At 38.8% G+C, this 23,848-nt stretch overlaps 2 long non-coding RNA genes across 2 annotated transcripts in view; one reads left to right on the top strand and one right to left on the bottom strand.

Moving 5' to 3' along the window:
- The first annotated feature begins 1,573 nt into the window (after positions 1-1,573).
- LOC311433686 lies at positions 1,574-23,273 on the top strand. Its single transcript, XR_014690910.1, has 2 exons — positions 1,574-2,418; positions 22,785-23,273. It is a non-coding gene; the product is annotated as an uncharacterized lncRNA (long non-coding RNA).
- Positions 5,874-23,848, bottom strand: part of LOC311433687 — a 32,349-nt gene continuing 14,374 nt past the window's right edge. Inside the window, exons 4-5 of the long non-coding RNA XR_014690911.1 lie at positions 10,562-10,699; positions 5,874-6,591 (exon numbers count right to left, since the gene is read on the bottom strand). This is a non-coding gene — a long non-coding RNA (uncharacterized lncRNA). The remainder of the gene's footprint in view (positions 6,592-10,561; positions 10,700-23,848) is intronic.

The raw sequence follows: 23,848 nt of genomic DNA on the forward strand, positions 1-23,848 counted from the left end.
TTTGAAGACTGAGCCATTTCTAACAGTCATAATCTTACTAACAGGTTATAAGTAGAAGTTATCCAAAGATGAATGTGATAAGAGGCATATTCAGAAATAACACTCCAGCCCTTACAGATATAACAACCACAAACAAGGTCTCACACAACACAATTCTGCTTTTAAGAAGATTGATATCTAAAAGAGGATTACTGCAAATTACCAGGTTAGATTCTAGTTTACATCAGCCTAATAGTATGGAAACAGCATGATGGATATGTCAGTATGTAAGTGAGAAAAAAAACAGTTTGAAAATCTGATTTTATATCGTTTAGAGAGGAAGAAGTGTGAATTACCCTCAGAAGACTTATCTGCGTATTTGATTTATTCTCTGTGCATTAATTACAATATTCTACTTTCATACGCAGTCAAGTAATGGGATACATGATACCATAGCATATACAATTTTGTTTAAAGCTGCAAATGGAGAGATTTAAACATAAAAGTAACTAAAGCTTTCCATGCAAATAAATCATTTGCTGGTAATGCAATTTGAAATCAACTGGAACTCCTTGCAAATTCATACGTGAATTTAATCAGTAATTTTCAGCCTCAAATATAGAAAAATCCCTTAATGTGTGAAACAGATTGTTTTAATGTAATATTTCATAAAGAGAAGTACCATTTTTCCATTTTAAATTAAGGTTATATTTCAAAATCAAGTTATTATTTAATATTTAAAATGGTGTGAAAGTATGTGAAAATCTAATGAAATAATAATACTGGATTTCAAAGTTGTTCAGTTTGACCTAACAATCATTGTTATTTTCTATTTTGATCATGATGAAACCACAGACTTTTCTTTTGAGTAGGACTAAAACAATCAGCTTTTAAAAATCAAGTATTTTTACTTCCTGCAGAGAAGGACCTGGGGGTTCTGGTGGATGAAAAGCTTGACACGAGCCAGCAGTGTGCGCTTGCAGCCCCGAAGGCCAACTGCGTCCTGGCCTGCATCAACAGAGGGGTGGGCAGCAGGGCAAGGGAGGGGATTGTGCTCCTCTGCTCTGACCTCGTGAGGCCCTGCTTGGAGTGCTGCATCCAGGTCTGGGGACCCCAGAACAACAAACACATGGACCATAAGAGCAGGTCTAGACGAGAGCCATGAAGATGATCACAGGGCTGAAGCACCTATGAAGAGCATTCCTCCAGTGAAGAAAGGCTGAGAGAACTGGGGATGTTCAGCCTGGAGAAGAGAAGTCTTCAGAAAGACATTATTGCAGCCTTTCAGTACATAAAGGGGGCTCAGAAAACAAGATGGAGAACTACTTTTTACAAGGGCAAATAGTGATAGAACAAGGAGGAACAGCTCCAGCTGAATGGAGCTATAGTTTAGGAAGGAAGCATTGATCTGGCAAAAGGAGTAAGGTGTTTCTTAGAGATTTAAATGTCAACAAAACAAAATAAAACAACAACAAAAAGCAAACAAACATAAACCCCAAACCCTACAACTGAATAACATCTGGAGACTCGACTCACTAGCAGACTGTGCAGCATAAATCACTGTCAAAAACTGCTCCAGAACAGGTCTTCATGCATAACCAAACAGCTGCATTTTGCATTCACTTCGTCTTCTAAGTGTCCTTTAAGATATGTATTGCTGTAGATCTTTGTTGCTCCACTGATAAACAGGTACAGATGTTTTATGCAGAGCAACAGCCAGTGTCTCCCTCATTTCGATTTTTCTCCTAACTTGGAGAAAAATGGAATCACAGAATGGTTTGGGTTGGAAGGGACCTTAAAGAGCATCTAGTTTCAGCTCCCCTGCCACGGGCAGGGACATCTCCCATTAGAACAAGTTGCTCAAACCCCATCCAACCTGGCTTTGAACACCTCCAGGGATGGGGCATCCACAACTTCTGTGTTCCAGTGCCTCACTACCCTCATTGTAAAGAATTTCTTCCAAATATTGAATTGAAACCTACCCTCTTTTAGTTTAAAGCATTTTTTTTCTTGGACTCCTCCAGGGTGTTCTTCTTTTCCTGTTCTTCCAAACCAATGCAATGTTTCTCCATTTTTTACAGTTTTTATGAGTCACATTCTCCTCTGAGTTACAGTAGTAAAAAACCTAGTGTCATTGGATTTACACAAAATTAGCTGGTCAGAAGTGCTCTCCTGGCACCTGAGCTGGGCTACTGGGATTGCTTTCAGCAGCTATCATCCATCCTCGGAGGGATGCTACTGCCCCTGCAGTATTTCTGACCTCAGCTGTTGGCAGGGCAACACACTGAATGATTCAGTAAAGCCAAGTACCTCAGCTCACACAGCGCAAATCTGCATTCCTGGTTATGCCCACGGATCTTGGAGAGGCCGTAACATTGAGGGGGAGGAGGAGGTGAGCAGCTTCAACAGCTCCAATCGGAGCTGCAGCAGAGAATCAGGGTAAGGCCTGTGTTGCCGTTTCTCTTCTTTTTACATTTACTGTTTGTCAATTTATTTCCTTTCTCCTCTTCCAGCTTCTTTTCTTCAGAAATAGTAGCCATAAAAATAGGGTTAATGAGAAAGAAGTAAAAATAAATAGAAATGAACAAACATACACGTTTAATTCTGTTCATAGTTGTAAGTCGAGATGCTTTATCATGCCTACTTTTTTCAATTTTATTTTCTTTTCACTCCCTGTTAAGATTTTCTTTATTCTGCTGGCCAATCGGATACCAAAGGTCACATTAAGTGCAGCATGAGATAAAGACCTCAGTCAGTTAAATGTCATGGTTACTTCTAGTAAATCAGTAATGGGCATATTTTTAGTCCCTTGAGAATACACTGTCAGATCACAAATGTTCAAACCAACTACTGTTAGCTCATTAGCAGCCAAGCAATTAAAACAGCTTTGCCCAAAGAGGAAAGAAATCTAAAAGCCTTCATTAATGGCAAAACCACTTAAATGATAACAGATGAAAATAGTAACAAATATCAAAAGGCCAGATGATGGCTCCAGTTACAGCTCATAAATGAGTTTAAAAGATGGAAATGAGCCAATTCTATAAACTGAGAGTAAAGCAGGCTGATAACAGGATGGCTCAAAGGAATCAATAGGCTTTATTAATTCTATTTTTTCTGCAGAGTTACAGCTATTTTCTGCTTCTGGCTCTAACTACATAATCGTTAATCACAGCTTCCTGAAAGATTCAGCTCTTTCCCTTATCCCCATGTGTACTTCCAGGGGTCCTTACGCAGAAAAATAGTAGTTTATCAGGCTGTGCAACACTCATGAACTTTCAACACTACACAGCATTAGCTTGAGTTTTTACATCTCCTTATTAGACAGCATTTGCAGCCCAGGGTGGCTAGAAAAAGAGGATTCAGAGCCCATAGGTATGGCCAACAAGCCTCCCATTGCTCCATACTCAGTAGCCTTCTGTCATAGTCCTACATGCTCAGTGGAAGTAGCCATGGAAAACAGGAACTTTTTAATTTAAGAGAGGAGGCAAGAGCAACAGGAGAACCTGTAATAGATACATTAACTTGCAGGGCACATTGACTTAGTGAGTTGGCAGGACTTGCCATGGTTATCTGATCCTGAATTTTCATTGTTTTTGCATGCCTGGTTGTCACTAGCTTTGCTGGGATCCTGGCTTCAGGGATAAATACCAAATGAAAATGTATTCTGGAGTTCACACTCTTTAGGGCACATTTCACACTCCCAGGCATATCACATTGCATCAATTTCATATTTTAAAGAGTTTCTTCTTCCTTTAAAGCTATTTGTAAAGGCAAGGAGCTTACCATATCTGGATTCTGATAGAATCATATGATACTGTGAGCTGAAGCCCAAAATAAGTGTATTATATAGCCTTGCCCATAAAATTACTGAAGGATTTACAGTATTCCCTAAATGTTCCCACAGAGAAACAACAGTACTAGTACAAGAGCTAACATTATTGTAAGTCATTTAAACAATACAGGGATTACAAAACTGGGTAAAATCTGCCATGTGCATTGCACTGTGTCAGCTCAAATGCTGCTGAAAGATTTCTGTCCCAGGAATCCCAGACTGGCAGTCGGGGGATGGCTGCTTCTTCACGGGAGACATGTTGTAGGAATCTGGTAGGCTATTGTCCTTTCATGCTCTGTGACAGTAATGGGCAAGAAGAGTAGGAAGAATCATGCAATTACAGGAAATATAAACCTTGCTTTGCAGCATAGCTATGGAGACTTTCCCTGCAGAGATGCCATTCTGTGCACACATGTCTCAGGAGTTCAAGCTACCTGGCATGATCAGTGAAGCAAGAGATCAAAGGTTTCTAGGAACAAAATAGCCACCCTACTTTCTTTTAGCATGACACCGACAAATGCTATCTTGCTTCAAGGAAAAACTGTCTTACACCCACCAAAACTGTATCATTTATTTATTTATTATGGTAAAAAGACTCACCTGCTCGTTCAGGTTCAAACCAGGTATTAATGCATGCTGACAGTCTGACAGCCAAAGTATGTTCAGATCCTTCAACTATAAACTTTATTTTACGTGGCGTTGTTCAAAGCAACCAGTTTAATTATTGCTGGGATGTAGGTTAAAGAACTTTTAAGGGATAATATATCAACCACAATAAGGACTCTCCATCAGCTAACAAAAGAAATATCAACTGTATGGGTAGGGAAAGTAATTATTTCTAATGTTGTACAGAAAAGAACAGCTCAAGTCCTCTTAGTACTTCATATTTGTAGAATAATCTTTGAAGTAACAATTTCCATTTATAGTAAATCTCTGACACTTCTTTCTATTTTGTTATCTACTAAGAAGGAATTACTGTATAGGTCTTACAAGAGTTTAATTCATAATAGGGGTCAAGATATGCTGCTCTACTTTTGCAAAAATAATTTGGAGACAGAGTTGGTATGCAATCTACGTGTCAGAGCAAGCAAATAAATGTAGGTAACATAAAAATTACTTACCCAACAAATCCAACCATGTACCACAAAAGTTGCATTTTGTATTAAGAAATTTTTGAAGCTAGTGTTTTTAGTGGTCAGATTCTGTCTTCAAGTAGCTTTCACCAGACAGAAGGAATTCCTCACTGATTGGATTTGCTAGGCCCAGCTCATACTCCCTGAACAGAATTTGCATAGTACCATAATAAATACTGGGAAAGAAAAAGAAAAGAAGGAAGCACCAGCAAATGACAAATTTAAAAATAGTCCCTGAGATATATTAATAAGAATTGTTAGACAAAGAAAACATGATTGCATGAATCTGATATCAACCCTGAATTGCATTTAGTGAATCAGTTGTTTAGAAGCTTGCAATACCTTCTCAGTTAGCTGCCACAGGCATTCTACTAAGTTTGAGTTCATAAATAACTTACAAGAGTTAGTCTCCCTCTTGCCAAAAATTCAAATTCAAATTCAAAAATTACAGAAATATTCTGGTAATTTCTAGTGGTGGGAAGCTCTTCACTTTCTGAAATGTGTTCTGTGGTCATGAATATGTGCTGTAATTTTCTGACCATCAGCATTACATTTTCTTGCCTTGCCCAGCTGTGTCTGTAAATAGATTGAGATTCAGGGGATTTTTCTCCCTGTAGTTAGTGTTTCCAGAGGCACTGGTGAATAAATAAATAAATAAATAAACTGAAGTATTAAGATCTAGGTTATAAGAACCAAGTAGGGAACAACAACCATAATTCCTTTCCCTTAGTCTTTCTTTATAGCATTTCCACATGTATAGTAGTGTTAGAGCTGGAACTTGTGCAAGCAAAGGAGCAAATTAATTTTGAAATACAGCAGGAGATGGCACAAAGCCCTTTAAACACAAAACATAAAAATAACAACAAGGTATTATTAAAATTCTATGTAATATATATATAAATAAATATATAAATATGTAAAAAGTCCTGCACATCCACCCAGCTTTCTGCTCTCAGGAGTATGGTATCTACCTATACCTTGCCCCGGCATGGGGCTTGGAAGTGGCCAGATGCAGGAGATCTGCAGTGATCTGTGATATGACAGTTATATATTGCACTCTGGTAACAGTGACCATTCTTTGGAACAACTTTTATCTTGCTGCAATAAGCCTTGTGATTTTCAGAGAAAAATAGTTTAACTTCACCCAATGAATTTCTTTTCCTGTAAATTGTCATGGAGCAAAGTTAGATTTTTCCCCTGATTTTTAGTGTTCTCATGTTTCTCACTCTGATTATTTCAGGTGTTTCCAGTACTATAAGATTTAAAACAAGAGTAACATTACTGTTGGTCTAAGAGAATGAGCAAGGGCAATAAGGAGAAAAAACACATTTTATCAGCTAGACATGGAAAACCAGAAAATCTTTCAAGCAGTTAAAAATGGCTGAGTGTTTTAATGAAATAACACATTAGGCCTCCGATGAGAACATAGGGTTACCTGTTATCCAGTTGTGTTTTCAGTCACTCATGAATTTAAACAGCATAACATGGCTTTGAGCAGTCCCAACACAGTCAATAGCGCCTGTGGTCTCGAATGTTCATTTTCCACTGCAGGATGATTATGAAACTTTTTACTCCTCAGTCTTCTATCAGTTATTACCTGGCATTCTTTACCTGTGGTTCTATCTTCTTTACCTGATTTTCTTTCTCCTGTAAAATAAGCAGAGCCCTTATGTATGACTTGCCTCTGTTTCTTAAATTCCGTGTAGTAAATGCATACTTTAGTGTGTGCAGTAAATTATTATGAAATATTATTTCACCTTTACATTTTAAAAACAATGCTCATAAGTGTGTTCACTTTATTGCTTTGTTTCTCTTCCATTTATTCTCTCCTCACCTCTCAGATCAGTGGCTTTTCTTAGAATGGCTTGTCTGCCTGTCATACAGTGTAACTTAGTGTACCACTGCCTTTCAGCAGCCTCAGACATTTACATTTGAAAAAAATCATGAACTCTCAGAGTACAGAATGGCTTTCAGCAAGAGAAATGTCACTGGAAAGTGAAGATTTTATCTACAAATGAGACGCAATACCAATTTAAATGTCTCTCGCACTGTCATACACATTGTGCCTCAGTCCTGACCTACAGATTGGAATTTGCAGCTAGTTGCATGATAACTTCCAATTTTCCCATGGCATCTCGTGGTCTGTGCTAGGAACCAACAGTCTCTACCTTTACAAGGGACAATGGCTCTTGGACACCAGGCTTTCAACTAGAGCAATATGGTACTTTGAACTTCTGCCTTTCCTACCCATTCAAATTAATTCCCTTATCAATTAACTGCATGTCCATTAATCAACAAAAGACACAGGATTTAAAAAAAAAAAAAAAAAAAAGATTATTTTTTCCTCCTGCTTTTTTGTGACCATGTTCATTTTTCTTACGTTTGAAGACTCTGGACATTACAATGAAGTGTTGAGGTACTAATGACAGGCAGAGAATTGCAGCCTGTCTTTTCACAGGGTTACTGTTTCATTTCAGTTTGAGCTCAGCATATTATAGCTAAGACTTGAAATTACTACAGGTGAAAAAAGACTTTTTGAGGCAGACTGTTCAAAATTTTTGAGCTTTGAGAAAAATGGGATTGATATACTACAGCCACGTTATGTGTTTTTGCAATACAAAATTGTCCACGTGTGATGATTAGTAGCAATGGGTATATGAGGTAATAGGTGTCTGCAGTACTTCACAAGGGATTTTAAAAACATCACTTAAAGTCCTGAGGTTTTCTCAGTCTGATTCCACAGCCAACATGAAGAGCTTTGCCATCTGTGGTGTCACAACAGCTATGATGAAAATGTTATAAACATAGTACAGATAATTACCAAAATAAATAGGTAGATGGACTTAATTATGCTGCCTCTCATAGCTGCAAAAGGAAACATACAACAATCCCCAACTTACATAAAGTCATTGACACACAAAACTAGTTTTGGTTCTAGACTGAAAAATCGAGGCTTTGATCAAACCTAATTTTTTTGACCAACCTTTGCCCAAGAACTTGTTTATCAAATGCAATTTTCTATTAGGATTTCACTCTGTTACATTGAAAAAATTTTATTAAAGCAAGACAGTGACTCCCTGTAATTATTTGGATGGCAGGTAACATGGGCTCGTATGGGCATACATCTGGCTGGTGGGCAGTCACAAGCAGTGTTCCCCAGGGCTCAGTTCTAGCATTGCTTCTGCTCAACATTGTTATCAATGACCCGGATGCAGGAGCTGAATGCTTCCTTAGGAAGTTCACTGACTAGTAAACTGCGAGATGCTGCTCACTCTACTGAGGGACGAGGGGCCTTGTCGACGGATTAACATATGTTCAGCGTGCTGCACCTACTAGTTGTCGCACTCTTAGCCTGTATGTATTTGCTTTAAGAAAAAAATTTCCCTGATGGGAAGAATGGTTCTTTCTCCTTCATCATTTTTTCCAGGACTGAGCAGGATTCAGTGCAGAATCCATTGATAAGGATTTAATACATATCAAAGGAAGACCCACAGAGGGTGATTTCAGCAAATGCCTGCTGCAGTGCCTCCTGCTACCTTAATATGACCAAAGAGAGCTGAGTCAAGCAGGTTTTTGCCTTTTCTCCTGCTACCTGCCAAGACGTTTTTAGCAATATGCCTCTCAGTCCCTGCCAACTTCATTCTTAGTGAAATCCTAATAACTGCTGGCTATTGCTCTGGATGGTGGTTTCTACTTTCAGGCTGATTCTGCTTGTCTGCTAAAGCCTGACTCCAGGGACATACATCATGCTGTCTCAGTGGCAGGTTGGCAGTGTTTTGAATACTTCTTGAACTTGATTCAGACAGAGCTTACCCATGGGACAGCTTAGGCTGCCAGCAAGGAGAATCCAGCATGTTTCATATACTGTGGGCCAGATCCCTCTTGGGTATTCATCTCCTGCACACTGAAAGCTTGCTGCTTTTCCCTGGGCGAACAAGTGGTAGGGCCATAGCCAAGGTGGAGCAAGAAGGTGTACACAGTGCACCCATGAGGTGAGCATCAAGAGGAGGCATATATGTTGAAAAGTCTGTAATTCCTGCTGGTGCCTACTCAGCAGGAGGACCATGTAGTAATGACAGTGAGGAAGTGGGAATAAGTGGGAGCCAGGAGTGAGGAGAGGAAGAGAGGCAAGTGAGAGATGTGGAAGTGCTACATCTCCCCCACACTCTTGTTCTGCTCTAAATCTTATCTATTCTCCCATCTTCTTGATGCAGGTAGAAGTAGGGTGAATATGGTGTACCCCGCCTGTACAGCCGAAACATGGCATAACTTTTTTTCCTTCCTTCTACCATGCACTCAAGCTCATTCCCAGGTGGAGTTGAAGGACATGACTTGCTGAGTCAGGGAGCCTGAGGCAAAGGAACCTTCCTCAGGGTAGCCCTGTCTTTTATCCCAGCTGTTCCATGATGCCTGTGTGTTGTACAGTGTTCAAGAAATGCAGCAGCTTGTAAATATAATAGGACTTGATAATTCTAAGACTACAGTTATTAGGTTAGCATATAGAAGTGATAATTATGGGCAGCTCAACTTTGTGTTAGTTAGGCCAATTGGCAATTGTGGGATCAGAAAATATCAGATGAACAAGACAGAGACCCAGGGCTTCCATGGTCAGAATGCTAGGAAAAACAACCTGGGTACAAAACAGCCAGCAAATATGCATTTTATCTAACTAAAGTTGAGACAATATGTTACAATCATATCCAAATGTCATTTATAGTTTGAGCTATTTTATAGCCTCGGCTATAATAATGAGAGGACTGGCACTCTGGCCATACCCCTCTGGCCCTGAACCCATGCTGATGTGGAACTGTCTGCCCACAGATTTCCAAACACTACTTGAAATGCAGAACTTAGCTAAGGCAAAACTGTGTCAAAATAGGTTCTTTCCTTGTTAGCATTTCTTTCATACAATCTGAACTCGATTTTGTGTATCTACCTTTCTTCTTCTTCTTCTTTTTTTTTTTTTTTTTTTACATTTGTTTTTATTTTCTTTCTGTATTCACAGAGTCAGAATTTACATATACCAGTGCAACATGACTGCCAATGTCACATCTGTTTTGCACTGTTCTTTATTTACCCATTCTGCTACCTAATTAGACAGTAGAGTACATTTTTTTTTACCTGTTGCCATGAAAAAAAATCATCTTTTGAAATAAGTCTCTGAACTCTTTATTTTTTCCTGCTTGGAGCTGGAATTACACATAGAGACTGGCGGAGGGCTCTGCTGGCTCCTGAGCTAATACAGACAATGAAGGCCAAGTAGAGCAAAACAGATGGGCTTCAAGGGGTGGGAAAGTACCCAGTCCATCAGTCTATTTAACATTTGGAAGCTTAGGATGGCATTTATTTCAGTTAATTTTTTAATTCTGCTAGGCTTTCAGTGACTTAGTGCTGCTTTCCTGTGCCCAGGAGACTCTTTCTGTTAGTGTGCTTCATATCTTTAATTAAAAGACTACTCAGAAGTGCCTTACTGACTTTTGCCCAGCCAGGGCTGCCATATGCTTCCCCTCTTTGCTTATCTAATCCATGCTACAGGCACTTAAAGAGTGTGTCAGTGCTAAAGGAAATGCATCTCTCCTTTGAGGACCTTAGCTAATATCTAATGATTAAACCATACCTTGTCATTTCCTGGGACCTGTTGTCTTGTTGGATCTCACAAAGTCCTTAGCAGCTGTAACTTCCCCCTGCTGAGCCACTAGCAGCCATGAATCTTGCTGGGATTATATCTCACTGAGTGGATCTTCCCAAGCTGTACCTGTTAATCAAATAAGACCCAGAAGCAAACTTCAATAAAGGCTACTTGCAAGAAGAGCACTAAATCCTCTCTAACAGTTTGTAATCCTTATGTTTCTGGATTGTGTTTTCCTTGCCAAAATACCCATAGCTTTAGTGTTATGACTCTGGTACCATTCTATGATTCTGTGTCACTGGCTTCTGGGTTATGTACAGAGATGTGTCAAGTATATTGTCTGTGCCATCCATCAAATGTTGCTGCTAGATATGAGGTTTTTGCCTACCAGTACATATGTTCATTGAGCTTATAAGAAAAGTACTTATCACTTTCACACTGTTCTCTGCTGTTTTATAGTTTTTATCAGCCTCTTTCTATACTAAGTTCTTAGTTTAGTCTTTTATCTGGGAAGACTGTTTTGACAATCTACAGGGTTTGGATTTGCTTTCGTTGTACAGTGCCATGTCTTCTTGGCTGACAATCCCTGCAAACCCATGGACATGTTACTTGGATGGAGAGGTGGGTCCAGGAAGGGTGTTCCAGACACCTCTTGCATTATGAGGAAGCAATCTGTGTCAAAATGCTATAGTTTGCCGTGCTTCTTACCATGCCATACTCCTTGCCTTGCCTGGTAACTGGAGTTGTTCACAGGCTAAGGAGGAATGGAAATGTTACCTGCAAGCAATTAACTCACAGCATATAACCTCCCATTTGTCAAAGGTATCAAACAGCAAGCCACATAGAGGTGGTGGATGAAGGTACCCTTAGATAGCACTTCCTTTTCAATGCCCAAAGTTTTTGCACAGTTCACTTCCCCAATTTTGACGTTGATTGCTGTAATTTTACCTATTTCACAGTTTGATGTCTCATCTGGACAAACAGGCAAATCAGCAGAGCTCTGGAAAAACCTCAGGTGGCAAAGCTGGAAGCCTGAGTCACATATACAGTTAGGCAAAATAGGTCAGGGAAAATAAAAGAGGAGAAATGCAACAGTCAGTTTGAGATCTGTGATTGATTTACACAAGCAAAAAGAATGGTTTGTACTCTCACCCACAAGCGGGCTGCTGGTCCTTGACATTGAGTGACCACCCAGAGCTCCAGATTAAAGCTAGAGATGTTTCTAAGCGGATGGAGATCTTTCTGAGTCACTTCCTGGAATGAGGAGAGGCTGCCTGTGTCAAGCAAAGTCTCTGCGTCCCTGTGGCTGAAGATGCTGTACAAGATGTTTCTCTTTGCTCTACTGGCCAAGGAGTGGGTAATGGTCTTATTGAACCAGGCAATCACTAGGAACAGTCCTGCCCTGATGACACTGTGCTCTGTCCCTTCCTGGCTTGGCTGCAAAACTGTTTTTTCTTGCTTCCCCTCACCCCAATCCCCTTTGCCTCCAGTGGAGTCCTGTACTTGGTTTCTGGCATGTTTATTTTGGTAATACCACATAGACTTCACACATAACCTGCTTCCTGCCTGCCCAGTCGGTTTCTTGTTGTTGTTATTTTGCTTTGCTTTGTTTTGCTTGTTTTTCTTTAATCAGGTAATGCCAAACTGGTAATTCAAAAATTTTAAAGGGCAAAGTGGCAGGGCAGGAGGTTATGATGTGCTACAATTACTCTGTGGTCAGTGTAGCTTTTGTAGCTGGGCTTCATTTCATTTTAAAATTGCTTTCCTCCATTAGTAAAGTCTTTTTTTTTTTTTTTTTTTTTTAATGATGACTGATGTTTTTATTAGATTTTTATTTTTTTTTGAAGTAGGGAAGGAATTTATTTAATTTCTCTATTGCTGTGTAAATGTCATAATGCATGGTATTTTACAAGTACTTCAGTAGGAAGGTTGATAGAAAAAAAGGGGTCATTTTTATAATCATCTTCCAGAACAGTAAAGAGTGTATTGTCACTGACAAAAGAAGGAGGAAAAGCACCAAGCACAGAAGAATGAGTAATATAAGTCTGTCTTCATGTCAAATAAAAACTAATTTTATATTATGTTATATTTTTAAAACAACGCTTGACTGCTTATAGTGCTTATTTCAGCAGAAGGTAACAGGAGTTTTGTAAACATATTTCTAACTAAATACTTGACTATGTAGGACCAAGCCACAAGAAATGCTGAGAAGTGTTGTGTTCCTATGACAGTTCAGAGAATTAAAAGGCACCAATCTCCTTTCAGAAACTGGACCTTAAACTCTCCCACATGCAAATTTAGTCCAATTAGAAAATTTCCTTTTCATTTTGAGGATGGGTCATCTAACAAGTAAGCCTGTTTGCTTGAAGAGCGCCAGCAACAAAGCACTCTGGTTTACCAAGATCAAGGCTTGAAAGGACTCTTATAATGAAACTAATCCTGGAATCATTCTACCCTGATGGAAACACGCTACACTCATCCTCTGTAACAATTTGCAGACCAGAAGTGGTATCCTGGTACATAATGAGAGGTGCCTTTGATTTCAGAAATGCAGAGGCCTGAGAGCTTTTTTAATTGCAGCTCACTGGCCTTTGGTGCCACATCTGCAGCACAAAGGACGTCAGTGAGACATCCTGCCTTGGCTCATTCTTCCTGTGTTTAAAATGGCTGTCCATTATAGCAGCAGTGCATCACTTCACCAACAATTCCTCTTGGATTGAGGATTTTGGTGTGAGAAAACAGTGCTCCTGCAGTACCCACTCACCTAATTGCTTGTAGGAGTCACAGAAATGCTTTGGGTATCTTCCCCTTTCTATTCCAGGCTCTTCTGATGATGAACTAGTCTGCATGGCAGGAGGCCATTTCATCTGCTTTAATTACCTCTTAAGCAAAAGTTCTGCCCTAATATCCTACAGACATCATGGCTTTGGGAAATTCCTTAAACTTCTCCCAATCCTCCTCCCACAGGGTCGTTAGCTGTGCTCTGAGTAGGAGGTGACTAACTCTCACTCTATCCAACTGTAAAATTTAAGAGATTACATTTACATGTACATTCCAGAAATTCATGGCTCAGGGAAAATGAATCAAGGGATAAAAATGAATATGTAAAGTGACAAACAAAAGTGAATATGATCTGAACAGGAAATCTTCTGTGCGGGGATTTTCAATTTGATTTTGTAACAAGAGAAACTACCAAGCACAATAACCTGTAATTAAGATAAAAAGTCAGGAAAAAAGTTTTCAATAGTTTATGCCTGGATTGAAAAAAATGCTACTTGCCTGGGCAGTGTTAATTCTTAATTAAGAGGTATGTGAGTTACCATTGGTTATGCCTTGAGCCACAAGTTAAGTTTTGCTGGGAGCTGGGAGTAACCCCCAGCATGGATCTCTGTGCTTGGGAAAAAAAATAATAATAAAAATTAAAATTAAATAGTACAGAGGATGGGTGGCTGCTTAGGGAGAGATAAGGGAAAAAGAGCAATACAGAGGAAAGAGACCGGATGGAGGATGAAGGAGTTGCCTTCTTTTTTTAGTTTGTTCATGGATTTCTCCAAATAGAAACCTTTCAATAATAGTTTGCTTTAGATTTTGTCTATGGAACTTTTTCAAAGTGAAAGTGGCCTTTGACAGCACCCTGTGTTCTTACAGTGATGGAGAGCTGAGTATCAGAATGAACTATTTGTCTGTCTCCTACATTCCTTTGTATCAAGTAAAGAATTAGGCTTGTCACTGCAGGGAAAATCATGCTGACATATGATACGCTGAGCTTTGAGAAGATGCACAGGATGCTTCAAGCATTTTTTTGTTTTGTTTCTTTGTTCCTCTGCTTGGCTGCATTCCTCAGTAAGTGGGGCAGAGCTATATGCAGCTTGTCAGAAGTGCCTCTCCTAACTGTATTTTTCCATACTGTAGCAGTTACATCATTGACTACAATCTTCTGGCAGCTAGAAGGTGGAGACGTGAGGCAGGCTACTAAGATAAATGCAACTTTTAAGCAAATGAGTTATTTTCATCCAGTGCAAATGTTGTAGTGACTGTGTTTTCCCACAACTGCAATATGTTAACCTGTAAACAATACACTGAAGGGGCTGGTATTTAATTTTAGGGTGAATATCAAATGGATGTATATAGGCCCCAGGTCCAACCAAGGAAGGTAACAGAGTTGGGCTTCTTTGCTTATTTTTCAGTTCTGTTTATGAATTTAGCATTTACTGAGACTCTTTTTTTTTTTTTTTTTCTAAGAACAGTTTTGCTATGCGGGCTCATGACCTTGTTTTGTTCTGTGTGATCTAGTAAAGAAGACAGGCTCTTTTGCACTTGAAATTAGAAGACTACTGATCTATCCATCCTGCAGATGTTATAGAGACGGCTCATTTCTGAGTTGTTTAGACTTGTTTTGAGGTGGTTTCTACCATACTCAAAATGTTACTATTTCACTGAAACTAACATGTATTCAGAAAGAGGTACTTGTCAAGTTTTGCTGAGACATAGACAATGCAATAATTTTAGCAGGACTGCATCTAAAATATCAACTGATATTGAATTAAATAATACCAATGCTAGGAAGACTTTGTTAATTTCTCTGAATTGTGCTTATTAGTGAACTGTCACAGAATGTCCAGGCACTCTTTTTGCTTTAGTTATAGCTTGCAAATTGATTCATTACCTATCAAAAACAAAAGATGCATTCACGTGCTGTACACAACTGCACATACTAAGATGCTCATCAAGAATAATATTAAGTTGTTCATTAGTAATCTAAAGGCAAAGGACATGGGTGATACAGAAAGTAGAAGAGACAAAATTTTTATAAAAATTGTGTGTGCATTACATCATGGTGACTGGTTTAATTATGGAGATTATCAGTACTGCCTGCTGGAAATGACTGTCAGTTCCCTGAAAAGTCCATTACTAACTGCTCATATATTTGCTACATGTAACAAATGGCACACAAATCATCTGTTCAAGCTGTTTGTTCCAATCTAACACTTGCTGGTGGCATAGCCTGAAAATACCAAGCATCGTGTGTGATAGAAACTAATCTTTATGTTTTCTTATTTTTATTCTATCTCGGTTTACACTCATGAGAAGGGGGAAGAGACATTTTTACATGCAAAATCCTATCACAGAGGTAAGATAAGATAAAATACATGCACTGGGTTCAATGCAGTTCTTTCGTGACCATGCTCTATGTCACAGCTTCATTCTATTCTCCTTCCCTCCAAGTTCCTCTCCATACCCCAGGCCCCTGCTTTATTCAGTGCTCAGCTTAATGTCAGAATTTTGTTCATACCCAGTGTCTGATTTTCAGATGAACAATTTCCTTTTGGTCTTCTCACAGTATTTATAACTGCATTCCATGCTCTATAAGGAGTTAAAATACCTTCATAAACACCTTGTAGCCATAGGAACAGAGTCACTCCTCTATCAACAGTGGGGCAATTCAAAGTCCAAGAAATGTAGGAAAATAAATAGGCAACCCATATTGTAACTGAGAGCTGTGCCATTTTGGATATTACACACAGCCCAGATACTGTGATATGAATGCTAAAGTTATTTAAAAATAAGGCCCAAACTCTTCAATTTTGTGTAAGCAGAATCACTAAAAAGACTGAGTACACACAAAAGAGTCAGCACACTCCTCTCCTTGCTGACTTAGACCACAGTCAAAACAGTCGCTAGGTATATGCTTACACAGCTCTTCTAATACTCTTGTCACTGCCAAGAAGCAAAGTCATTGTGATTCCTTGTGTTAGTACAAAACTTCTGCATGTGACTCTCAGCTTCTGTTTAATCTAGCACAGAGTTTATGCCAAATGACCAAAATGACCAAATGTTTATGCCTTTGACCAAAACCAAGTTTTTCCTTATTGCACATACAGGAAAAACAAAATATTGTTAGAGTTTGAATTTCTTAGCTTCCTAGAAGCATCTTCTCGATCACAGGAATATCAGTGGTGTACAATAGCCATTACCTGAGGCTGACAGGATGTCTTGGGAATTACTCCATATACTAGAGAAATTGGCAAGGAAATCTTGACATGAGGGACATCTCCCACAGACTTCAACCTCTTGATGACTTCATGTGCTCTGCTTGGTCTTTCAAGTCTGAATGCTCTGCTATTGGACTCCATCTTAGACATCTAAAAATAAATCTTCTGATGTGGTTTATTCTTTCAAAACAACCTTTCATAACATTAATTTTAAACCAAGACGCTGATACAGTCATTTTGTAGCAATTAATATTATAGTCCTATAGGCAAGACCTGATGGTCATCCTTTGTTCTTTTATGTGGTGGCACAAATTTGGTGTCACTTTAATTATGCAAGATACATGGTAGTACACGTGAAAGCAAGCTCGAATACTCTAATGGCTTTACATATTATGAAGCAGTTCTGTAAAAATTAAAGATTTGGTATAGAGTTATTTGAAGTGAAAAAACAGAATCAGGGTTTTATGCTCCACACTTGGCACATGTATGGTATGCAGTAAAGGAACAAATTCACCTGTGGCTTTAAATAAAAGATATAAAAATCTTTTTTTAAACCTCAAACTGTAAGAGTCTCCAAATCAATATGTTCGCTTAACACGCAGTGACCTAGACTTGAAAGGCCACAAGGTAGCACTGAATCATTATCTATTTCAGAGAATTAAGAGAGAAAGAAAAAGTCAAGCCTATTTTTAGCTTTGAAATTTATGGCCATGATATCATCAAGCTAAATGAACATGATCTGATCCAGGAGCTGAAAGGCAAGGATATCTATCCTTTATGCATCTTCAAAAAAAAAAGTACAAGCCCAGATCTTGGAGCTTTAGGGAAGAAGTTAATCTTACTGAAAGATCTACTGAAGCCTCTGGCAAAGAACTTAAATCTTAACAGATCAATTTCTCTTGCAGAAACACAATTCTACTACTACTCTTATATTTATTGTTAATTTACAGGTAGTACACTGCAGAACAGACAATTTAGGATGGAAGCAAAGTGATTTATCTTTGTGTAATAAGACCACGTGAATCTATACACCCATTAAGAGCTTTTGTATGCCCTAAGAGTTGTAAAACTAGGCTGCTTTAACTAAATAAAGGTAGACGAGTCACTGAGAATCTCCCATCCCAGGTCTCTGGTCTATATGGAAGAAACCACTCTAGCACCTTTCATAAAGATTTGTCTGTGTATCAGGACACCTTTTTTAAAGGAAAGCTAATTAAAAGAGGCTTGAGCACAGAGATGACTGGGGTCACTTTGAAATACTGTAGAATAAATCCAAATTCATTTCTCAGGGCAGTCTGGTCTCCTGCACTTTTGCTTCCTCTCCTGGGCAGACAATTTCACCACATTAGTCAACGACAATTTTCTCAGGGAGTTTTAGTTGCAGAAGTATGTTGTTACCTTCTAGATAGCTGGAAGACTAGATTCAACACTTGAATGCAAATACTGATCTCAGCTCTACTTAAAGGGAACATACTAATAGGGAATTTCTGTGATTTTATATTGATTTATATTGATTGTACTGACTTAGGGACTTGTTTTAAACAATAGCTTCAACACTACTAAATAGACAAAGCTTTCTGAAGGTCTTACAAAAGATATTTTTCCCCTTCATTGGCACAGTGTGAACCCCAGATACACTCAATAAAAATAAAAATAAAAATAAAAATAAAAATAAAAATAAAAATAAAAATAAAAATAAAAATAAAAATAAAAATAAAAATAAAAATAAAAATAAAAATAAAAATAAAAATAAAAATGTTTGTTTACTTAGCAGGAGTCTCCATGTTGGCCTTTATCGTGGAAATGCCTCACACCAGTAGCAGCAGTGTGGAAGGGCCACCAACCAATTTCATGCATTCTGCTCCAGAATGTTCCAGAACATCTATAATGAACACGGTAACTTAGGAACTATTAGTCAAAAAAAAAATAAAAATTAATTGTAATGCCAATGCTATCATAAACTGTGGGAGAATAGGATTAATGTCTCCCTACATTAGATTAAAATTATGCAGAATTTCTTTTTGTTTCTTCCAACATCTGTAGTATGCTAGTGTTTAGTTTTTCAATAATTAGCACTCCAGCTATCACACATATTGATGATGTTGTTTTTCTAACATCATAGCAATTCATCTCATGTGGCTTTTCTTGTCAGCTTTCACTTCTGTTGGAAGAATTTTTGACTAAATTCCCCAGCAAACTGAATCTTGCTGAACAAGTTTTTCATGCTTGGAGTATTTCTTCCCATTATATACAAGACTTAAATCATTTCCATTACCTAGCAGACACTTCAATTCATTTATTTTCTGTGACATAATTTTCATGCCCAGACAAACATCCTTGGTTAGCAGGTTTAGAGTCATACCACCACAGCTTTTAATAGTAGTTTGCCAGATTATTTGGGATTTTATGTTTCATAAGCACTTGGGCCTCTGAATGGCACTGGCTGCCCATCAGCTGTTATTTTTGTAACAGGCAATGTTTCTAAGGCAAGGCAAAGCATTATTAACTTTTTGTGCTCCATTCTTCTGGCTAGTCTTTGATCCTCAGTGGCAAATGCTAAGTGTGTCTCTTTAGCCACAGTGTAGTTGTGCAATTTTGTCCTAAGCATGAATTCCATAGAAATGCAGGAACAAGGATGCCAGCACATAAGGTCAACTGAGTGGCTCCGACTCTGCATCTGAGTGCCATCCATAGTCCTACACATAAGGACAGGACAGATATTGTCTAGTGAGAACAGGCACAAGTGTTCCCTTCATTGTATCTTTTCATGGTCTGCAATGTTTGGCTATATAGATAATTTCTGAGTGCTCTGCTGAAGTTATAGTTAGGTTACAAAAAATTATTGAGTCACAACTGCTAAAAACTGCTCTCTCTATGGACAAGCAATTGTATGAAATGAAGATGAAAGACCTGCAACAGACTGAGTACTCCTTTATCTCATGCTTTTGCTGTAAAAAAAGAAATTCATGCTAGATTAATGCATCTCTTTTTCTGGAATTGTGCTTGTGTGTCTACATGACAATACCCAAACAAAAAAGACAGCAGGAAAGCCAGTTGTGAGCAAGCTATAGCACAAAGACTTTTTGCTAGGTTGTCATGCGTGGTTTTGTCTCCAGATAAAAAAATATATTTAATCTATAATATAAATTTATATGGCAGCATTTTAAATCTGTTTCAGATGGAAGTAAAATATAATTTCTGTCTGTCTTGGCATTCAGAAGCCCTAAAAACTTCCAGACTGCCTTTAGCTGAGGATGTTTATAGAGAAAATAACGGTAGCTTTTACCTCAAATGAGAAAATTAGTTTTCAGCGTAATAGATCAACAATAAAGCAATTTAAGCAATATGACAGTAATAGAGTTTTAGGGGAAAAAGTATATCTAAAACATTTAGAATTCTTAAGTGATATAGCTTTATGAACCTTTTAATAAAACATCTCCATTTTATCCCCCCCCTCCACCAGTAAACATTACATTATTTTCTATCATTTGAAAGCATAACTCTACCAGTTCCACAACAACCTTCTGGAACAAGATGAATGCTGATGTATTTTTAAATACTGATTTAACTTTGGGAAACTGAAGTTTAGTACCAAGTGAAAGAGATCTAATCCTTGTTTAAAGAAAGAGGTGTGTTTTTTTTTCCTTTCACATCTCAAAAAAAATGAAACTCACCCCTACAATTTATCCTTTCAACATTTCTTATCAGATGCTAAATCCTACTCAGTTCAGAGCAACAACACCCATTTCAAAGACAGTCTCTATTCAGAGCTGTTTTTCTTTCCAGACACAAGACTGCTGCAACTGTGTTGCAGCTTTACTAATACCACGAGTTTAAGTAATTTCAGCTCATGATTCCTGAATTGCCTTCTTTTTCATTATAGCAAATTCATTTTTTTTTCATATTTTTTTCTTCCCCTCTACCTGCAGCATCATCTTTCAGAATAAACAGTTCACTTTGTGGCGTTTGGTACTTAACCTGAGGCAAGCACAGGGACAGATAGCTCTTTATCTCTGAATGTGACAGCCCCCCAGCCCAGTGCTCCCTCCCAAGAACTCTCTTATTGGAAGGGAGAAGCTGCTGCCACAGTCACATCCCTCTCCATGCTTTACACTCACACACCTGTCCTCCATCTGCCTCTATTATCTACTTGTTTCTCTTGCACTACCCTCCTGTTGCATATTTCTGCCATGCCATACATCCTCATGCATATTTCCAGTCCGCTTCTTATTTATTCACTCATTCATTCATTTATTTACTTATTGACATTTCCTGTCTGAGAAATGTTTACACTTTCCTTTATTGTTTCTTTCATTATTACTTGCCCAATAGCCCCAATTAGGTGGTCCCTGTTCTATAGAGTTCATTCACTTAACAAACAGCTGATATATAAATACACACAGTGTTGGTCTATCCTTCAAGTTAAATATCCATTAGGCTATTACTGCTCATGATAAAGTGTGCAGATGTGTCCTGGTGTCTACGTGTCTATACAACCTTCCACACCCATATGTAAACTTCTCAGTTAAACATAACCTTGGATTTCCATATCCATTATTATCAAAGACATTTGGTTTTGATTCCTATTTTGTATTTCAAAAAATTTAAGTATTTACCCTGACAAACTAACTTAAGGCAGAACAAGATCTCTCTTGTCCTTTGGATCTTAGTTTTGAGCTACTGCAGAACTGGCCACAGACCTTTTTGTGAGTCTGAACTTCACGACCCTGATTTGAAAAGTCATTGCTTTCCTAGAATAATTTTGATTGTTTATGTTAGGGGATTTTGTTTCTACAACTCTGTAAAGTATAGTGTTAAGTCTCAGCAGGAAGTGTGAAGACATGCCACCTCCACACGCGTGAAGTACCAAATGTGTGTTCTTTAAACACATCAACAAGCTCAGGAGACAGCTGCAGAGAACTGGATCGCAGAACACAGCCAGGCTAAATGAACAGCCACTGTCCTGATACCAGTTCTTCATCAGCTGACGAAGGCAACCTAAGCCTACTATATCCAGTTTTAACTGCAAATCAGACATGAGAAATTTAACTCAGGCAAGCTAAAAATGGCACTATATGCTCATTCTTTATCATGATCTCCAATCTGTTCCTCCAGCAAAGCCTTGGAAATATTTCTTTCATTACTATATTAAGCCAAGAAGATGATATGTGCAGGCTCATGAATCTATACAAACGCTTTTTCTAAAATGACAAGCTTTCTGCAATCTTTTTCTAAAATGACATTTTTGACAGTATCCTGGGTACCAGAAGAAAACAATGTGTCTGCGTAGGCCACACACAGTTTTTGAGAAAAGTAGAATTCCCTACGTCAGTGCCATCTTTGATATTTTCCTGAGGCTTTAGGATTAATTATAGCCAACCTTGCAATGAAACAGTCTCTGTCTTGGCTTTGCCATATTTAAATGTTCCAGAAAGCTGCAAGATGTAGTAAGGCTCCTCAGTGGCTCCCACAAGGTCAACTGTATTTTCCACCACGCATAAAAGTGAAGAAAAGCCTTAATAAACTGACATCATCCTGCTAGGATCAAACCCAGCCGCAGGTGCATGCCTCCCTAAGACATACATAATTCTGACCTCATTTGCCATAGTCAGTGTTATCCCGTGCACAGGAGGATTATGAACTTGCTGGTACAATGAATGAGGGAGGACAGAGGACACAGAGAGGACAGAGGACACAGCACAGAGGACATTTAGGCACATCTACACTACAAATTGCTCCAGTGTTACTCTCCAGAAATGTTTGCTCTGCAGGGGTCTCCTCCAGACTCCTGTTTTGTACTCCCCCCGCCATGCTGCAGATACTGCTGGGTGGGGGTGCGGGTGCCTCTGCACTGATGAGCTGGCGGGGGTGGGAGCTGTGCTTCCTATTTTAGAATGATCTTCAAGTGTAGTCCTACATCCATCTTAAACAGATTTGTCTAGACCAAGGACACCACTGTTCCCCTGAGAGATTGGCAAAAAGCCCTCCCTGAGCACGCTGCCCGGAGGAGCACAGACAGAGGCTCAGCTACGCCCAGTCCCTGCTAGAGCCCTGGGCAAGACTAAAGGCTCATCCCCATTCTTAACACTAGACATCATACTGAATTTAAAATCCACACAGAGGAAGCCGTCTTGAAGCAGAGGACTTTTATTAACACCGCTTTCATTACTGCCATTTCTCTGACTTTTCAGATAGCTTAAGATGTGATTTTCTTTCAGGCTGCTTCCTCACCTAATGGACTCAGTCCATTCACCAGACACCTGAGGACTGCAGAGAAGCTCTCTCAACACCATTGACAACGTGAGTGACACTCCATCTGATGCTAATACTCTGAAGGTCCTGCTAAAGGGCACCACAGCAGCATACTCTGTGCACCACATTGCCAGCCCAATGGACTAAGAGCACGGCTTTAGAAAACCACTGCAGCACCAAAGGTGATGGGATGTTTGCTGCTTGGCTTACCTATCCCCTGGTTCTAACTGAAAGCAGGGTTTCAGCTCCTGCTTTCAAGACCACTAATGATAAAGCACTTCACTGAAGCAGTTAGCTTCACTGCTGGGCACCAGTCTTTCATGCCAGCTACAACGAATCATTTACCTGCCTACAGCCAAGGCAATAATGGGTCTGTCTGATAAGTCCTTTGTAGCTGTTCAAGCACGCTTGTACAACAACACATCATAAATCAGAATTAAACATCTTAAAATTGAGTTTCTCTAAAACAAGAGCTTTTTTGAAAATTACATTCCTAATATAATAAACCATGTGAGTGCTCTTTCTTATGCCTGAGGAAAAAAAGTCCCTTTTCCTTTTTTTTTTTTTTTTTTTTTTTTTTTGTAGACAGATGGAGAGGATGCATGTTGTGTGACAGTAATATTGGACACCAGAGTTTATTTGTAGTCAGAAGAGACTTAAAGAGGTATTTGTTTTCCTCAGGAAGAGACGGTGTTTATTAAATAATAAATAACTTTGCTAATGCATCAAGATGGTGTTATATATAGCTTTCCGTGCTGATCCAAATCAATTGACAGTGAAGCCTGCTTGTTCTCCTCAAGACAGAATTACTCAAGCAGGACCAGGCTAGACAGCAAACCATTACACAAACCATATCCTTCAGAAAACTCATTTCAAAAAGCAGTGTATGATGGGAGAGGATGCTAAGAGTTACCTTGAATTTCTGAGCAACTGGGGGCACATGATAGCAAGGTTTAAACACTGGTTGCCTGTATCAATAGCTCTTCAGAGCTTCAGGGTACTCCCAAGTCTGCAGACCCATGAAATTAAA

The sequence above is a fragment of the Aythya ferina genome, assembly GCF_964211825.1.
Source record: "Aythya ferina genome assembly, chromosome: 3".
In the NCBI taxonomy this organism is placed as follows: domain Eukaryota; kingdom Metazoa; phylum Chordata; class Aves; order Anseriformes; family Anatidae; genus Aythya; species Aythya ferina.